This window comes from Aegilops tauschii, chromosome 3 (assembly GCF_002575655.3).
Source record: "Aegilops tauschii subsp. strangulata cultivar AL8/78 chromosome 3, Aet v6.0, whole genome shotgun sequence".
In the NCBI taxonomy this organism is placed as follows: Eukaryota; Viridiplantae; Streptophyta; class Magnoliopsida; order Poales; family Poaceae; genus Aegilops; species Aegilops tauschii.
Genome location: NC_053037.3, coordinates 211,673,902 through 211,693,315, shown reverse-complemented (window position 1 = coordinate 211,693,315; position 19,414 = coordinate 211,673,902).

Below are 19,414 nucleotides of genomic sequence, written 5' to 3'. Positions count from 1 at the left end.
CGAATAACCTTCCCTAGTTGAAGGCATCGGCGAGAGGCATAACAACAGACCGAGAAAGGGCCCCCACATAAAGGCAAATGTGGTTGCACTTAGGGAAGCTCGATTCGGTGGAACCATGACTCGATCGACAATATGTTCAAGTTGGTTTATTATCAGGTTTCAACTTGCAAATAATTTTGCCGAGTCATAGTATGCCATGAAAATGCAATGAACCATATATTCATCATTTTAACATAATACCGATATGAACTAGATCAAGCATATTATCACCTTACTTTACTGCATAAACTTTGTTATTCAACTATAATGCTACTGATAACAGAACAAACATAGCAAGAACTTGAACTAGCATCAAATAACTTTATATGAATTTCTATATGCATTTAAAATGATCATATTCAAGTAAAAACCATAGTTATTGAAATGACACTCTTGCAAATATTTGTGATGGCTTGTCTTAGTGCAGAGGAGGGTCACACTCCCTCTGGTGATCTTCAAGGCAAGTTTCTTCTTATGAAAATAATTAAAATAGCAAAAAGAAAATGTCACATAACACTGTTTAATTCACCAGAAAGCAAGCAAAAATCTCATCTTTTGCATGCTGATAGAGAATTTCAACACAAAACCAATGCAAAAAGAATCAGGTCATTTGGACTTATAGAATAGAAGTTATGGCTGGTCAAAGTTTGGTCAAATTTCTGATTTAAATTGCTTTTCAGAAAATAAGAAAGGGGTGAGGCTGACAGTGGGCCCCGCCCGTCAGGTTTAGAGAGAGGGAGAGAGAAACATAGGAGGGGCAGCGCATCGCCGACGTTTCTCCGGCGAGGAGAGGTCGGTGGCCGCCGGGGAAGGGATGGGAGGACGCGCAAGACTAAGGCACACCCGCACGTACCCGTAGCTTGGCGAGAGGTGGATGGACGAGGTCGGCAACGTCATCTCCAGCGGCTGTAGCGGGCGGAGCTCGTCGAAGAGGAAGACGCCGGCATTGTGAGGTCGTTCCAGTGGCTCCAGAGGCACCAGCTAGCACCAGTGGATCACCAGGAACACGCATGCCCAGTCGGTGGATCTCGAGAGGCAGTGGAGTGGGGAGGGGCAGAGGAAGGGGAACGCCGGCGAGCTCAGGAGGGGAACGACGGCCAGAGGCCTGCCCTGTCAGGCCGCGGCTATCTAGGAGGGGTTGTGGTTGCAGAGGAGTGGAGTGGGGAGGAGAAACGAGCTCGGAGGGTCCTATTTATAGGCCGAGCCAAGGCGGGGATCGAGAGCTCACCGGAGGCCCTGGAAGCGGCGCACCGTGACGAGAGGCGCCAGTGAGAGAGGGGGAAGCCTCCACGACTCACGCGACCACTGTGGGAGGACGGGGACGAGCACAGGGCACGGGTGGAGACGAGCACAGGGGCACGGGCGCACTATGCACTTGGCCGCGCCGTGCCCGTGCTCGCTGCGGCGAACTCCAGCGTGGCAAGCGGCTGGGAGAGGTCAAGGGCGTTGAGTCGAGGCAGCAGGCGCTTGGTGGCGAAGTGGTTTGGCCTCGGGCGCGCGCACGAGCAAAACAGAGGCGTCGGCGGCACCAAGAGTGCGTCGAGCGACTGCCTGGCGCCGTGTCCAGACGCGGTCACCACGTGAACTTTGGCTACACGGCACATCGAGCATTAAATTCATGTATGCGGTGTTGTTCATGCAAGGCTAGATTGATCCAAGCATTTGAGTTGAATCCATGTCGACCAAGTGAGACTGTAGCCTCTTGGCAATTTTCTGGACAGAAACTTTGGAGCTTAATAGGTAAGAATCTAGAGAGAGTTGGGAGCTGAGTTTTGGTGGTTAAGGGTTTCTTAGGAGGGTAATGAAGCCCTAAAAATTTCAGCTCCATTGGATCAAGGAAAAATGCACTCCTTCACAACATGCATTTTCTGGCCAGAATAGAAAAGATTTTCTTTAGCAAAAAGATTCGAAATAACCATGAAATATTTTTGCACAGGGAGGTGTGCCAAGGTCCAACTAATATTCAGGATTTTTCTCAGATTTTTGTGGGAAGAAAAATGAGGGTGCTTTGGAGTAGAAGTGACTGAAAGGTTATTCAGAGAGAAAATGAATATTTTTATTTAAGAAAAATATTCCCATGGCCATATTTTTATATATCAGAGAGAAAGAGATGAGTTTGAGAGTTATATGAGTCACTTGGGTGAAAGTCAAACAAATGCCCAAGTGATTAAGTCCAAATGAGTTGTTTCAAAACTCAAATTTAAATAAAAAGTGCAAATAAATCCAGAAAAAGAAAGAGGGCAAAAACCAGGGTGTCACAAACCTCCCCCCTTAGGATGAATCTCGTCCTCGAGATTCGGTTGCTCAGGAAACAATTCAGGATAACACGTCCTTAAAAAGTCCTCTCTTTCCGAGGTAGCTTCACTTTCGGTGTGGTGTTCCCACTGCACTTTGTAAAACTTAACTGACTTGCTGCGGGTGACTGTTTCCATCTCATCCAATATTCGGAAAGGTTTCTCTTCATATGTCAGATCCTTAACAAGCTCTATTTCTGCCATATCAGTCCGTTTCTCAGGTGGTGAGATACACCTTCGCAACTGGGATACGTGGAAGACATTATGTATCTCTTACAGTTCCGGGGGCGAAGGAAATATGCCCTAGAGGCAATAATAAAGTTGTTATTTATATTTCCTTATTTCATGATAAATGTTTATTATTCATGCTAGAATTGTATTAACCGGAAACTTGATACATGTGTGGATACATAGCCAAAACACCATGTCCCTAGCAAGCCTCTACTAGACTAGCTCGTTAATCAAAGATGGTTAAGTTTCCTAACCATAGACATGTGTTGTCATTTGACGAACGGGATCACATCATTAGGAGAATGATGTGATGGACAAGACCCATCCGTTAGCTTAGCATAATGATCGTTAAGTTATATTGCTAGTGCTTTCTTCATGACTTATACATATTCCTTTGACTATGAGATTATGCAACTCCCGGATATCGGAGGAATACCTTGTGTGCTATCATACGTCACAACGTAATTGGGTGATTATAAAGATGCTCTACAGTTATCTCCGAAGGTGTTTGTTGGGTTGGCATAGATCGAGATTAAGATTTGTCACTCCGAGTATCGGAGAGGTATCTCTAGGCCCTCTCGGTAGTGCACATCATGATAAGCCTTGCAAGCAATGTGACGAATGAGTTAGTTACGGGATGATGCATTGTGGAACAAGTAAAGAGACTTGCCAGTAACGAGATTGAACTAGGTATGAAGATGCCGATGATCGAATCTCGGGCAAGTAACATACTGATGACGAAGGGAATTACGTATGTTGTCATTTCGGTTTGACCGATAAAGATCTTCATAGAATATGCAGGAACCAATATGAGCATCCAGGTTCCGCTGTTGGTTATTGACCGGAGAGGTGTCTCGGTCATGTCTACATAGTTCTCGAACCCATAGGGTCCGCATGCTAAACGTTCGATGACCATTTATATTATATGAGTTATGTGATTTGGTGACCGAATATTGTTTGGAGTCCCGGATGAGATCACAGACATGACGAGGAGTCTCAAAATGGTCGAGAGGTAAAGATTGATATATTGGATGATAGTATTCGGACACCGGAAGTGTTCCGGAGTGTATCGGGTACATATCGAAGTACGGGGGGGGGGGGGGGGGAGGGGGTTACCTGAACACCCCAGGGGAAGATATGGGGTATATGGGCCATAGGAGGGAGGCACACCAGCCCACAAAGGGGTGGCGCGCCCCCACAGGGAAGGAGGCCGAATTGGACTAGGGGAGGGGGCGGCGCCCCCCTTTCCTTGTCCCCCTCTCTCTCTTTCCCCCTTTCCCCCTCCGATAAAAGGAAAAAAGGGGGGATGAATCCAACTAGGAGTCCTACTTGGGCGCGCGTAGGGCCGGCCTCCTCCCCCTCCCTCCTTTATATACATGGGGAGGGGGCGCCTAGAACAAAACAAGAAACATTGTTAGCCGTGTGCGGCGCCCCCCTACATAGTTTACGCCTCCGATCATATTCACGTAGTGCTTAGACGATCACTTCACCACGCCCTGCACGGATCACTTCACCACGCCGTCGTGCTGACGGAACTCTCCCTCGACACTTTGCTGGATCAAGAGTTCGAGGGACGTCATCGAGCTGAACGCGTGCAGAACACGGAGGTGCCGTACGTTCGGTGCTTGATCGGTCGGAACGAGAAGAAGTTCGACTACATCAACCACGTTGTCAAACGCTTCCGCTTTCGGTCTACGAGGGTACGTGGTCACACTCTCCCCCTCTCGTTGCTATGCCTCTCCTAGATTGATCTTGCGTGAGCGTAGGATTTTTTTTGAAATTGCATGCTACGTTTCCAACCAGTGGCATCCGAGCCAGGTATATGCGTAGATGATATGCACGAGCAGAACACAAAGAGTTGTGGGCGGTGATCATCATACTGCTTACCACCAATGTCTTATTTTAATTCGGCGGTATTGTTGGATGAAGCGGCCCGGACCAACCTTACATGACCATGTTCATGAGACCGGTTTCACCGACAGACATGCAACTAGTTTTGCATAAAGGTGGCTGGCGGGTGTCTGTTTCTCCAAATTTAGTTGAATCAAATTTGACCGTGGCCTGTCCTTGGTGAAGGTTAAAACAACAAACTTGATAAATCACCGTTGTGGTTTTGATGCGTAGGTAAGAACGGTTCTTACTAGAAGCTCGTAGTAGCCACATAAAATTTGCAACAACAAAGAGGACGTCTAACTTGTTTTTGTAGGGCATGTTTTGATGTGATATGGTCAAGACATGATGTGATATATGTTATTGTATGAGATGATCATGTTTTGTATAAGTTATAGGCATCTGGCAGGAGCCTTATGGTTGTCGCTTTATTGTATGAAATGCAAACGCCATATAATTGCTTTACTTTATCACTATGCGTTAGCGATAGTTGTAGAGCAATAGTTGGCGAGACGACAACGACGCTATGATGGAGATCAAGGTGTCAAGCCGGTGACGATGGAAATCATGACGACGCTTTGGAGATGGAGATCAAAGGCACAAGATGATGATGGCCAATTGGCCATATCATGTCACATATTTTTGATTGCATGTGATGTTTATCTTTTATGCATCTTATTTTGCTTAGTACGGCGGTAGCATTATAAGATGATCCCTCACTAAAAATTTCAAGGTATAAGTGTTCTCCCTGAGTATGCACCGTTGCGACAGTTCGTCGTGCCGAGACATCACGTGATGATCGGGTGTGATAAGCTCTACGTTCACATACAACGGGTGCAAGACAATTTTTGCACATGCAGAATACTTGGGTTAAACTTGATGAGCCTAGCATGTACAGACATGGCCTCAGAACACTGGAGACCGAAAGGTCGAACGTGAATCATATAGTAGATATGATCAACATAGAGATGTTCACCATTGAAAACTACTCCATCTCACGTGATGATTGAACATGGTTTAGTTGATATGGATCACGTGATCATTTAGATGACTCGAGGGATGTCTATCTAAGTGGGAGTTCTTAAGTAATATGATTAATTGAACTTAATTTATCATGAACTTAGTCCTGATAATTTTTGCATATCTATGTGGTAGATCAATGGCCCGTGCTACCGTTCTCTTGAATTTTAATGCGTTCCTAGAGAAAGCTAAGTCGAAAGATGATGGTAGCAACTACACGGAATGGGTCCGTAACTTGAGGATTATCCTCATTGCCGCACAGAAGAATTATGTCCTTGATGCACCGCTAGGTGACAAGCCCCCTCCCGCTAATGTAGACGCTTTGAACATCTGGCAGACGCGGTATGATGACTACTCTATAGTTCAGTGTGCCATGCTTTACGTCTTAGAATCGGGACTTCAAAGACATTTTGAACGTCATGGACCATATGAGATGAACCAGGAGTTGAAGTTAATATTTCAAGAAAATGCCAGAGTTGAGAGATATGAAGTCTCCAACAAGTTCTATAGCTGCAAGATGGAGGAGAATAGTTCTGTCAGTGAACACATACTCAGAATGTCTGGGTATCATAACCACTTGACTCAGCTGGGAGTTGATCTTCCGGATGATAGTGTTATTGACAGAGTTCTTCAGTCACTGCCACCAAGCTACAAAGGCTTCGTGATGAACTATAATATGCAAGGGATGGATAAGACAATTCCCGAGCTCTTTGCTATGCTCAAAGCTGCGTAGGTAGAAATCAAGAAAGAGCATCAAGTGTTGATGGTTAACAAGACCACTAGTTTCAAGAAAAAGGGCAAGGGAAAGAAGGGGAACTTCAAGAAGAATGGCAAGCAAGTTGTCACTCCCGGGAAGAAGCCCAAGTCTGGACCCAAGCCTGAAACTGAGTGTTTCTACTGCAAAGGGCTTGGTCACTGGAAGCAGAACTACCCCAAGTATTTGGCGGATAAGAAGGATGGCAAAGTGAATAAAGGTATATTTGATATACATGTTATTGATATGTACCTTACTAATGCTCGTAGTAGCGCCTGGGTATTTGATACTGGTTTTGTTGCTCATATTTCTAACTCAAAACAGGGGCTATGGACTAAACGAAGATTGGTTAAGGACGAGGTGATGATGCGCATCGGGAATGGTTCCAAGGTCGATGTGAACGCCATCGGCACGCTACCTCTACATCTACCTTCGAGATTAGTTTTAGTCCCGAACAATTGTTATTTGGTGCCAGCGTTCAACACGAACATTATATCTGGATCTTGTTTGATGCGAGACGGTTATTCATTTAAATCAGAAAATAATGGTTATTCTATTTATATGAGTAATATCTTTTATGGTCATGCACCCTTGAAGAGTGGTCTATTTTTGTTCTATCTCGATTGTGGTGATACGCATATCCATAATATTGATGTCAAAAGATGCAAAGTTGATAATCATAGTGCAACATATTTGTGGCACTGCCGTTTAGGTCATATTGGTGTAAAGCGCATGAAGAAACTCCAGGCAGATGGACTTTTTGAATCAATTGATTATGAATCATTTGATGCTTGCGAACCATGCCTCATGGGCAAGATGACTAAGACTCCGTTCTCCGGAACAATGGAGCGAGCCACTGACTTATTGGAAATAATACATACCTGAAGGAAATATGCCCTAGAGGCAATAATAAAGTTGTTATTTTATATTTCCTTTCATGATAAATGTTTATTATTCATGCTAGAATTGTATTAACCGGAAACTTGATACATGTGCGGATACATCGACAAAACACAGTGTCCCTAGTAAGCCTCTACTAGACTAGATCGTTGATCAAAGATGGTTAAGTTTCCTAACCATAGACATGTGTTTTCATTTGATGAACGGGATCACATCATTAGGAGAATGATGTGATGGACAAGACCCACCCGTTAGCTTAGCATGTTGATCGTTCAGTTTTATTGCTATAGCTTTCTTCATGTCATACATATTCCTTTGACTATGAGATTATGCAACTCCTGGATACCGGAGGAATACTTTGTGTGCTATCAAACGTCACAACATAACCGGGTGATTATAAAGATGCTCTACAGGTATCTCCGAAGGTGTTTGTTGGGTTGTGTAACACCCCCAGTGTCATGCTACAGTAAACCACTGTGATTAAAGCAGATTGTTTTGCTAAACAGTGATTGATCAACTTCAATTCAAATATCATTTGAAATTCCACTTTGAAATGAAATTCTATTTGCAAGTGAAATATGGAGTTGCACCAAAGTTGCTGCAAAATAGTTCATCATTTAGCCAAAATTCCATAAGAAAACAACATCACCTAAGAGCTAAGATGGACTGTAGCAATTATTACAATGCAATTTCAGCATTTTAAAGTGCTATTTTATTTGTGAAAAATGCAAATGGATTCCTTTGGCCTCCAAACCTTTTTGTGGCACCGCCTAAAGATGCAAACTATTTAATAGGCTAAGTCCCACATTTTCTCAGCTCTTTTGGTTACCCTAAATAGTCATTTTCTATCTCTGTTTTTCAATAAAAGAAAAAAGAGAGAAAGAGAGAAACCCCCCTCCCCTGGGCCTCTCGGTCCAGCTGGCAGCCGGGCACGGCCCAACCCGGCCCAACCGGCCACCCATCTCTCTGGCCTACTAAGGCCGCTGCACCCACCCGACAGAAACCCTAACCACTATCCCCACTCCCCCCACGAACCCCACTCTCTCCCTTGTCTCCCCCCACTCGCCTGGATCTGGATCGGGGAGGACCCCATCCTGCGCCGCCTCGCGCCCCTGACGCCGGCGCCCATCCCCGACGCCGCCCCGTAGCCTGCTCCATCTCGCCTGCCGCACAGGCGCCCGCCCCTCGACCCGAGCTGGATCGGGGGCTCGACCCCGCGGCGCCCCGAGCCTCGAAGCCGCGTCGTCGCCGCTCCCCGCCACCTCGTCGCCATCGCCTTACCTCGCCCCCGACGCCCGTCCGCGTGCCACCCTCGATCTGGAACTGGGACTCGGCCCCGAGGCCACCGCCGCTTGGAGTCCCCCTCGCCGGAGCCACGACGCTGCCGGACCGCGTCCACGTCCCCTCCTCGCGCAGCTTCATCAAGCCTCGCCGCCCCCGTTCCTCTACACGCCCGTGAGCTCACCTCTTCCCTTCCCCTGGCCTCGGCCATCTCCCGACGTTGCTAGTGTTGGGGAACGTAGTAATTTCAAAAAATTTCCTACGCACACGCAAGATCATGGTGATGCATAGCAACGAGAGGGGAGAGTGTTGTCCACATACCCTCGTAGACCGACAGCGGAAGCGTTATCACAACGCAGTTGATGTAGTCGTACGTCTTCACGATCCGACCGATCAAGTACCGAACGCACGACACCTCCGAGTTCTACACACATTCAGCTCGATGACGTCCCTCGAACTCCGATCCAGCCGAGTGTTGAGGGAGAGTTTCGTCAGCACGACGGCGTGGTGACGATGATGATGTTCCACCGACGCAGGGCTTCGCCTAAGCTCCGCAACGGTATTATCGAGGTGTAATATGGTGGAGGGGGGCACCGCACACGGCTAAAATATCGTATATCAAGTGTGTATAGAGGTGCCCCTGCCCCCGTATATAAAGGAGCAAGAGGGAGGCCGGCTGCCCTAGGCGCGCCAAGGAGAGAGGGGGGAGTCCTCCTCCTAGTAGGAGTAGGACTCCCCTTTCCTAGTCCTACTAGGAAAAGAGGGGGGGAAGGAAAGAGAGGGAGAGGGAGAGGGAAAGGGGGCTGTGCCCCCCTCTCCTAGTCCAACTAGGATTCCTCCTGGGAGGGGGTGTGCCACCTCCTGGCTGCTGCCCTCTCTCTCCCCTCAAGGCCCACTAAGGCCCAATACTTCCCCGGGGGTTCCGGTAACCCTCCGGCACTCCGGTTTAATCCGAAACTTCTCCGGAACACTTCCGGTGTCCGAATATAGTCGTCCAATATATCAATCTTTATGTCTCGACCATTTCGAGACTCCTCGTCATGTCCGTGATCACATCCGGGACTCCGAACAACCTTCGGTACATCAAAACATATAAACTCATAATATAACTGTCATCGTAACGTTAAGCGTGCGGACCCTACGGGTTCGAGAACTATGTAGACATGACCGAGACACCTCTCCGGTCAATAACCAATAGCGGGACCTGGATGCCCATATTGGCTCCCACATATTCTACGAAGATCTTTATCGGTCAGACCGCATAACAACATACGTTGTTCCCTTTGTCATCGGTATGTTACTTGCCCGAGATTCGATCGTTGGTATCTCGATACCTAGTTCAATCTTGTTACTGGCAAGTCTCTTTACTCGTTCCGTAATACATCATACCGCAACTAACTCATTAGTCACAATGCTTGCAAGGCTTATAGTGATGTGTATTACTGAGTGGGCCCAGAGATACCTCTCCGACACTCGGAGTGACAAATCCTAATCTCGAAATACGCCAACCCAACAAGTACCTTTGGAGACACCTGTAGAGTACCTTTATAATCACCCAGTTACGTTGTGACGTTTGGTAGCACACAAAGTGCTCCTCCGGTAAACGGGAGTTGCATAATCTCATAGTCATAGGAACATGTATAAGTCATGAAGAAAGCAATAACAACATACTAAACGATCGAGTGCTAAGCTAACGGAATGGGTCAAGTCAATCACGTCATTCTCCTAATGAAGTGATCCCGTTAATCAAATGACAACTCATGTCTATGGCTAGGAAACATAACCATCTTTGATTAACGAGCTAGTCAAGTAGAGGCATACTAGTGACACTCTGTTTGTCTATGTATTCACACATGTATTATGTTTCCGGTTAATACAATTCTAGCATGAATAATAAACATTTATCATGATATAAGGAAATATATAATACTTTATTATTGCCTGTAGGGCATATTTCCTTCAGTCTCCCACTTGCACTAGAGTCAATAATCTAGATTACACAGTAATGATTCTCACACCCATGGAGTCTTGGTGCTGATCATGTTTTGCTCGTGGAAGAGGCTTAGTCAACGGGTCTGCAACATTCAGATCCGCATGTATCTTGCAAATTTCTATGTCTCCCACCTGGACTAAATCCCGGATGGAATTGAAGCGTCTTTTGATGTGCTTGGTTCTCTTGTGAAATCTGGATTCCTTTGCTAAGGCAATTGCACCAGTATTGTCACAAAAGATTTTCATTGGTCCCGATGCACTAGGTATGACACCTAGATCGGATATGAACTCCTTCATCCAGACTCCTTCATTTGCTGCTTCCGAAGCAGCTATGTACTCCGCTTCACACGTAGAACCCGCCACGACACTTTGCTTAGAACTGCACCAACTGACAGCTCCACCGTTCAATGTAAATACATATCCGGTTTGCGATTTAGAATCGTCCGGATCAGTGTCAAAGCTTGCATCAACGTAACCATTTACGATGAGCTCTTTGTCACCTCCATAAATGAGAAACATATCCTTAGTCATTTTCAGGTATTTCAGGATGTTCTTGACTGCTGTCCAGTGATCCACTCCTGGATTACTTTGGTACCTCCCTGCTAGACTTATAGCAAGGCACACATCAGGTCTGGTACACAGCACTGCATACATGATAGAGCCTATGGCTGAAGCATAGGGAACATCTTTCATCTTCTCTCTATCTTCTGCAGTGGTTGGGCATTGAGTCTTACTCAATCTCACACCTTGTAGTACATGCAAGAACCCTTTCTTTGCTTGATCCATTTTGAACTTGTTCAAAACTTTGTCAAGGTATGTGCTTTGTGAAAGTCCAATTAAGCGTCTTGATCTCTCACTATAGATCTTGATGCCTAATATATATGCAGCTTCACCGAGGTCTTTCATTGAAAAACTCTTATTCAAGTATCCCTTTATGCTATCCAGAAATTCTATATCATTTCCAATCAGTAATATGTCATCCACATATAATATCAGAAATGCTACTGAGCTCCCACTCACTTTCTTGTAAATACAGGCTTCTCCAAAAGTCTGTATAAAACCAAATGCTTTGATCACACTATCAAAGCATTTATTCCAACTCCGAGAGGCTTGCACCAGTCCATAAATGGACCGCTGGAGCTTGCACACTTTGTTAGCTCCCTTTGGATCGACAAAACCTTCCGGTTGCATCATATACAACTCTTCTTCCAGAAATCCATTCAGGAATGCAGTTTTGACATCCGTTTGCCAAATTTCATAATCATAAAATGCGGCAATTGCTAACATGATTCGGACAGACTTAAGCATCGCTACGGGTGAGAAGGTCTCATCGTAGTCAATCCCTTGAACTTGTCGAAAACCTTTCGCAACAAGTCGAGCTTTATAGACAGTAACATTACCATCAACGTCAGTCTTCTTCTTGAAGATCCATTTATTTTCAATGGCTTGCCGACCATCGTGCAAGTCAACCAAAGTCCATAATTTGTTCTCATACATGGATCCCATCTCGGATTTCATGGCTTCAAGCCATTTTGCGGAATCTTGGCTCACCATCGCTTCTTCATAGTTCGTAGGTTCATCATGGTCTAGTAACATGACCTCCAGAACAGGATTACCGTACCACTCTGGTGCGGATCTTGATCTAGTTGACCTACGAGGTTCAGTAATAACTTGATCTGAAGTTTCATGATCATTATCATTAACTTCCTCACTAATTGGTGCAGGTGTCGCAGAAACTGATTTCTGTGATGATCTACTTTCCAATAAGGGAGCAGGTACAGTTACCTCATCAAGTTCTACTTTCCTCCCACTCACATCTTTCGAGAGAAACTCCTTCTCTAGAAAGGATCCATTCTTAGCAACGAATATCTTGCCTTCGGATCTGTGATAGAAGGTGTACCCAACAGTCTCCTTTGGGTATCCTAGGAAGACACATTTCTCCGATTTAGGTTCAAGCTTATCAGGTTGAAGTTTCTTCACATAAGCATCGCAACCCCAAACTTTAAGATACGACAACTATGGTTTCTTGCCAAACCATAGTTCATAAGGCGTCGTCTCAACGGATTTTGATGGTGTCCTATTTAGAGTGAATGCAGTCGTCTCTAAAGCATAACCCCAAAATGATAGCGGTAAATCAGTAAGAGACATCATAGATCGTACCATATCTAATAAAGTACGATTACGACGTTCGGACACACCATTACGCTGTGGTGTTCCGGGTGGCGTGAGTTGCGAAACTATTCCGCATTGTTTCAAATGTAGGCCAAACTCGTAACTCAAATATTCTCCTCCACGATCAGATCGTAGGAATTTTATTTTCTTGTTACAATGATTTTCTACTTCACTCTGAAATTCTTTGAACTTTTCAAATGTTTCAGACTTATGTTTCATTAAGTAGATATACCCATATCTGCTCAAATCATCTGTGAAGGTGAGAAAATAACGATATCCGCCACGAGCCTCAATATTCATCGGACCACATACATCTGTATGTATGATTTCCAACAAATCTGTTGCTCTCTCCATAGTTCCGGAGAACGGTGTTTTGGTCATCTTGCCCATGAGGCACGGTTCGCAAGTACCAAGTGATTCAAAATCATGTGATTCCAAAATTCCATCAGTATGGAGTTTCTTCATGCGCTTTACACCGATATGACCCAAACGGCAGTGCCACAAATAAGTTGCACTGTCATTATCAACTCTGCATCTTTTGGCTTCGACATTATGAATATGTATGTCACTACTATCGAGATTCATTAAAAATAGACCACTCTTCAAGGGTGCATGACCATAAAAGATATTATTCATATAAATAGAACAACCATTATTCTCTGATTTAAATGAATAACCGTCTCGCATTAAACAAGATCTAGATATAATGTTCATGCTCAACGCTGGCACCAAATAACAATTATTTAGGTCTAAAACTAATCCCGAAGGTAGATGTAGAGGTAGCGTGCCGGCGGCGATCACATCGACTTTGGAACCATTTCCCACGCGCATCGTCACCTCGTCCTTAGCCAATCTTCGCTTAATCCGTAGCCCCTGTTTCGAGTTGCAAATATTAGCAACAGAACCAGTATCAAATACCCAGGTGCTACTGCGAGTATTAGTAAGGTACACATCAATAACATGTATATCACATATACCTTTGTTAACCTTGCCATCCTTCTTATCCGCCAAATACTTGGGGCAGTTCCGCTTCCAGTGACCAGTCTGCTTACAGTAGAAGCACTCAGTTTCAGGCTTAGGTCCAGACTTGGATTTCTTCTCCTGAACAACAACTTGCTTGCTGTTCTTCTTGAAGTTCCCTTTCTTCTTCCCTTTGCCCTTTTTCTTGAAACTAGTGGTTTTACTGACCATCAACACTTGATGCTCCTTTTTGATTTCTACCTCCGCTGCCTTTAGTATTGCGAAGAGCTCGGGAATTGTCTTATCCATCCCTTGCATGTTATAGTTCATCACGAAGCTCTTGTAGCTTGGTGGCAGTGATTGAAGAATTCTGTCAATGACGCAATCATCCGGAAGTTGAACTCCCAGTTGAATCAAGTGATTATTATACCCAGACATTCTGAGTATATGCTCACTGACAGAACTATTCTCTTCCATCTTGCAGCTATAGAACTTATTGGAGACTTCATATCTCTCAATTCGGGCATTTGCTTGAAATAGTAACTTCAACTCCTGGAACATCTCATATGCTCCATGACGTTCAAAACGTCGTTGAAGACCCGGTTCTAAGCCGTAAAGCATGGCACACTAAACTATTGAGTAGTCATCAGCTTTGCTCTGCCAGACGTTCATAACTTCTGGCGTCGCTCTTGCAGGAGGCCTGGCACCTAGCGGTGCTTCTAGGACGTAATTCTTCTGTGCAGCAATGAGGATAATCCTCAAGTTACGGACCCAGTCCGTGTAATTGCTACCATCATCTTTCAACTTAGCTTTCTCAAGGAACACATTAAAATTCAACGGAACAACAGCACGGGCCATTTATCTACAATTAACATAGACAAGCAAGATACTATCTGGTACTAAGTTCATGATAAATTTAAGTTCAATTAATCATATTACTTAAGAACTCCCACTTAGATAGATATCCCTCTAATCATCTAAGTGATTACGTGATCCAAATCAACTAAACCATGTCCGATCATCACGTGAGATGGAGTAGTTTCAATGGTGAACATCACTATGTTGATCATATCTACTATATGATTCACGCTCGACCTTTCGGTCTCCGTGTTCCGAGGCCATATCTGCATATGCTAGGCTCGTCAAGTTTAACCTGAGTATTCCGCGTGTGCTACTGTTTTGCACCCGTTGTATTTGAACGTAGAGCCTATCACACCCGATCATCACGTGGTGTCTCAGCACGAAGAACTTTCGCAACGGTGCATACTCAGGGAGAACACTTTTATCTTGAAATTTTAGTGAGAGATCATCTTATAATGCTACCGTCAATCAAAGCAAGATAAGATGCATAAAGGATTAACATCACATGCAATCAATATAAGTGATATGATATGGCCATCATCATCTTGTGCTTGTGATCTCCATCTCCGAAGCACCATGCTTGTGATCTCCATCTCCGAAGCACCGTCATGATCACCATCGTCACCGGCGCGACACCTTGATCTCCATCGTAGTATCGTTGTCGTCTCGCCAACTAATTGCTTTTACGACTATCGCTACCGCTTAGTGATAAAGTAAAACTATTACATGGTGATTGCATCTCATACAATAAAGCGACAACCATATGGCTCCTGCCAGTTGCCGATAACTCGGTTACAAAACATGATCATCTCATACAACAAATTATATCACATCATGTCTTGACCATATCACATCACAACATGCCCTGCAAAAACAAGTTAGACGTCCTCTACTTTGTTATTGCAAGTTTTACGTGGCTGCTACGGGCTTAGCAAGAACCGTTCTTACCTACGCATCAAAACCACAACGATAGTTTGTCAAGTTGGTGCTGTTTTAACCTTCGCAAGGACCGGGCGTAGCCACACTCGGTTCAACTAAAGTGAGAGAGACAGACACCCGCCAGTCACCTTTAAGCAACGAGTGCTCCGAACGGTGAAACCAGTCTCGCGTAAGCGTATGCGTAATGCCGGTCCGGGCCGCTTCATCTCACAATACCGCTGAACCAAAGTATGACATGCTGGTAAGCAGTATGACTTATATCGCCCACAACTCACTTGTGTTCTACTCGTGTATAGCATCAACGCATAAAACCAGGCTCGGATGCCACTATTGGGGAACGTAGTAATTTCAAAAAATTTCCTACGCACACGCAAGATCATGGTGATGCATAGCAACGAGAGGGGAGAGTGTTGTCCACGTACCCTCGTAGACCGACAGCGGAAGCGTTATCACAACGCGGTTGATGTAGTCGTACGTCTTCACGATCCGACCGATCAAGTACCGAACGCACGACACCTCTGAGTTCTACACACGTTCAGCTCGATGACGTCCCTCGAACTCCGATCCAGCCGAGTGTTGAGGGAGTTTCATCAGCACGACGGCGTGGTGACAATGTTCCACCGACGCAGGGCTTCGCCTAAGCTCCGCAACGGTATTATCGAGGTGTAATATGGTGGAGGGGGGCACCGCACACGGCTAAAATATCGTATATCAAGTGTGTATAGAGGTGCCCCCTGCCCCCGTATATAAAGGAGCAAGGGGGAGGCCGGCTGCCCTAGGCGCGCCAAGGCGAGAGGGGGGAGTCCTCCTCCTAGTAGGAGTAGGACTCCCCTTTCCTAGTCCTACTAGGAAAAGAGGGGGGGGGAAGGAAAGAGAGGGAGAGGGAGAGGGAAAGGGGGCTGCGCCCCCCTCTCCTAGTCCAACTAGGATTCCTCCTGGGAGGGGGCACGCCACCTCCTGGCTGCTGCCCTCTCTCTCCCCTCAAGGCCCACTAAGGCCAAATACTTCCCCGGGGGGTTCCGGTAACCCTCTGGCACTCCGGTTTAATCCGAAACTTCTCCGGAACACTTCCGGTGTCCGAATATAGTCGTCCAATATATCAATCTTTATGTCTCGACCATTTCGAGACTCCTCGTCATGTCTGTGATCACATCCGGGACTCCAAACAACCTTCGGTACATCAAAAGATATAAACTCATAATATAACTGTCATCGTAACATTAAGCGTGCGGACCCTACGGGTTCGAGAACTATGTAGACATGACCGAGACACCTCTCCGGTTAATAACCAATGGCGGGACCTGGATGCCCATATTGGCTCCCACATATTCTACGAAGATCTTTATCGGTCAGACCGCATAACAACATACGTTGTTCCCTTTGTCATCGGTATGTTACTTGCCCGAGATTCGATCGTCGGTATCTCGATACCTAGTTCAATCTCGTTACCTGCAAGTCTCTTTACTCGTTCCGTAATACATCATCCCGCGACTAACTCATTAGTCACAATGCTTGCAAGGCTTATAGTGATGTGTATTACTGAGTGGGCCCAGAGATACCTCTCCGACACTCGGAGTGACAAATTCTAATCTCGAAATACGCCAACCCAACAAGTACCTTTGGAGACACCTGTAGAGTACCTTTATAATCACCCAGTTACGTTGTGACGTTTGGTAGCACACAAAGTGCTCCTCCAGTAAACGGGAGTTGCATAATCTCATAGTCATAGGAACATGTATAAGTCATGAAGAAAGCAATAGCAACATACTAAACGATCGAGTGCTAAGCTAACGGAATGGGTCAAGTCAATCACGTCATTCTCCTAATGAAGTGATCCCGTTAATCAAATGACAACTCATGTCTATGGCTAGGAAACATTAACGAGCTAGTCAAGTACATGCATACTAGTGACACTCTGTTTGTCTATGTATTCACACATGTATTATGTTTCCGGTTAATACAATTCTAGCATGAATAATAAACATTTATCATGATATAAGGAAATATATAATACTTTATTATTGCCTCTAGGGCATATTTCCTTCAGCTATCGCCCACACGCCCCGGTCCCTGCAGCCGCACCACCGCGCCGTTGCTCGCCGTCCGCCCGCGCCCCGCAGCCCCGATCCGGCGAACCGCCCTCGTCCGCGCCCAGCGCCACTCCACTGCGCCACGCACTCCGGCGTCCGACGCCCGGTGCCCGCGCTCGCGCCCCCTGGGGCTCCGCCCCTGCCCGTTCGCCCGTAACCGCGCATCCGCCCCGCTAAGGCCCTGGGCCTATGGCGGATGGGGCCCACGCCCCTGTCTTATGAAAAACAAAAAAAGAAATGTTAATAAAAATAAAATAAGTACTAAATTAATTAATTAATTAATTAGTGGTTCAGTTAATTAACTTAATTAATTTTGCCTACTTAACTAATTAGCTAATTAGTTAGTCAACGGACTCTATGACAGTGGGGCCCACCCCTAGTTAGCTTAATTTAAACCCCCTTTTAAAATGTGTGACACTGACAGATGGGCCCCATTGACCCTGTTGACTGGTCAATTTTGACCCAGTCAATGCTGACTGTACTGCTGACTGGGCACTGACCGGCCCCACACGTCAGGGTTGACCATGGTCAACTTAGTTGACTGATGACATCATGCTGACGTCATGCTGATGCAGTAATGCCATTTTTGAATTAAATTAATAATATTGATTTAAATCTTTAAAAATGAATATAAAATAAACCGTAACTCGGATGAATATGTTTTGTACATGAAAGTTGCTCAGAACGACGAGACGAATCCGGATACGCAGCCCGTTCGTCCGCCACACATCCCTAGCATAGCAAACTCGTAAGTTTTCCCCTCCGATTCATCTGTCCAAAAACGCGAAACACTGGAAATACTTTCCCGGATGTTTTCCCCCTTCGCCGGTACCACCTCCTACCGCGTTAGGGCACACCTAGCACCGCGCATTGTCTTGTCTTCCATCATCATGCTTATGTTTGCATTATATTCATTGTTTCTTCCCCCTCTTCTCTCTGGTAGACTACGAGACCGACGTCGCTGCTGGTGCCCCGACCGACTACGCTGTTGACGACCCCTACTTCCAGAGCAACCAGGCAAGCCCCCCCTTGATCTCTAGATATCGCCTATTCTTCTCTATACTATTTGCATTAGAGTAGTGTAGCATGTTACTGATTTTGGTTAATCCTATTCTGTTGCATAGCCTGTCATTGTTGCTACAGTTGTTACCCTTACCTGCTATCCTACTGCTTAGTATAGGATGCTAGTGTTCCATCAGTGGCCCTACACTCTTGTCCGTCTGCCATGCTATACTACTGGGCCGTGATCACTTCGTGAGGTGATCACGAGTATATACTATATACTTTATATACATGACACATGTGGTGACTAAAGTCGGGTCAGCTCGTTGAGTACCCGCAAGTGGTTCTGATGAGGGGGCTGAAAGGACAGGTGGCTCCATCCCGGTAGAGGTGGGCCTGGGTTCCTGACGGCCCCTGACTGTTACTTTGTGGCGGAGCGACAGGGCAGGTTGAGACCACCTAGGAGAGAGGTGGGCCTGGCCCTGGTCGGTGTTCGCGAATACTTAACACGCTTAACGAGATCTTGGTATTTGATCTAAGTCTGGCCATTTGGTCTATACGCACTAACCAACTACGCGGGAACAGTTATGGGCACTCGGCGTCGTGGTATCAGCCGAAGCTCTTTTTGACGTCAGCGACTGAGTGGCGCGCGCCGCATTGGACCGTAAGCTCGCGCTTGTATTAAGGGGGCTAGGTCTGCTTCCGGCCGCGTATGCAACGTGCAGGTGTGCAATGGGCGATGGGCCCAGACCCCTGCGCGCATAGGATTTAGACCGGCGTGCTGACTTCTCTGTTGAGCCTAGGTGGGGCTGCGACGTGCTGATCTTCCGAGGCCGGGCATGACCCAGGAAAGTGTGTCCGGCCAAATGGGATCGAGCGTGTTGGGTTATGTGGTGCACCCCTGCAGGGAAGTTTATCTATTCGAATAGCCGTGTCCCTCGGTAAAAGGACGACCCGGAGTTGTACCTTGACCTTATGACAACTAGAAC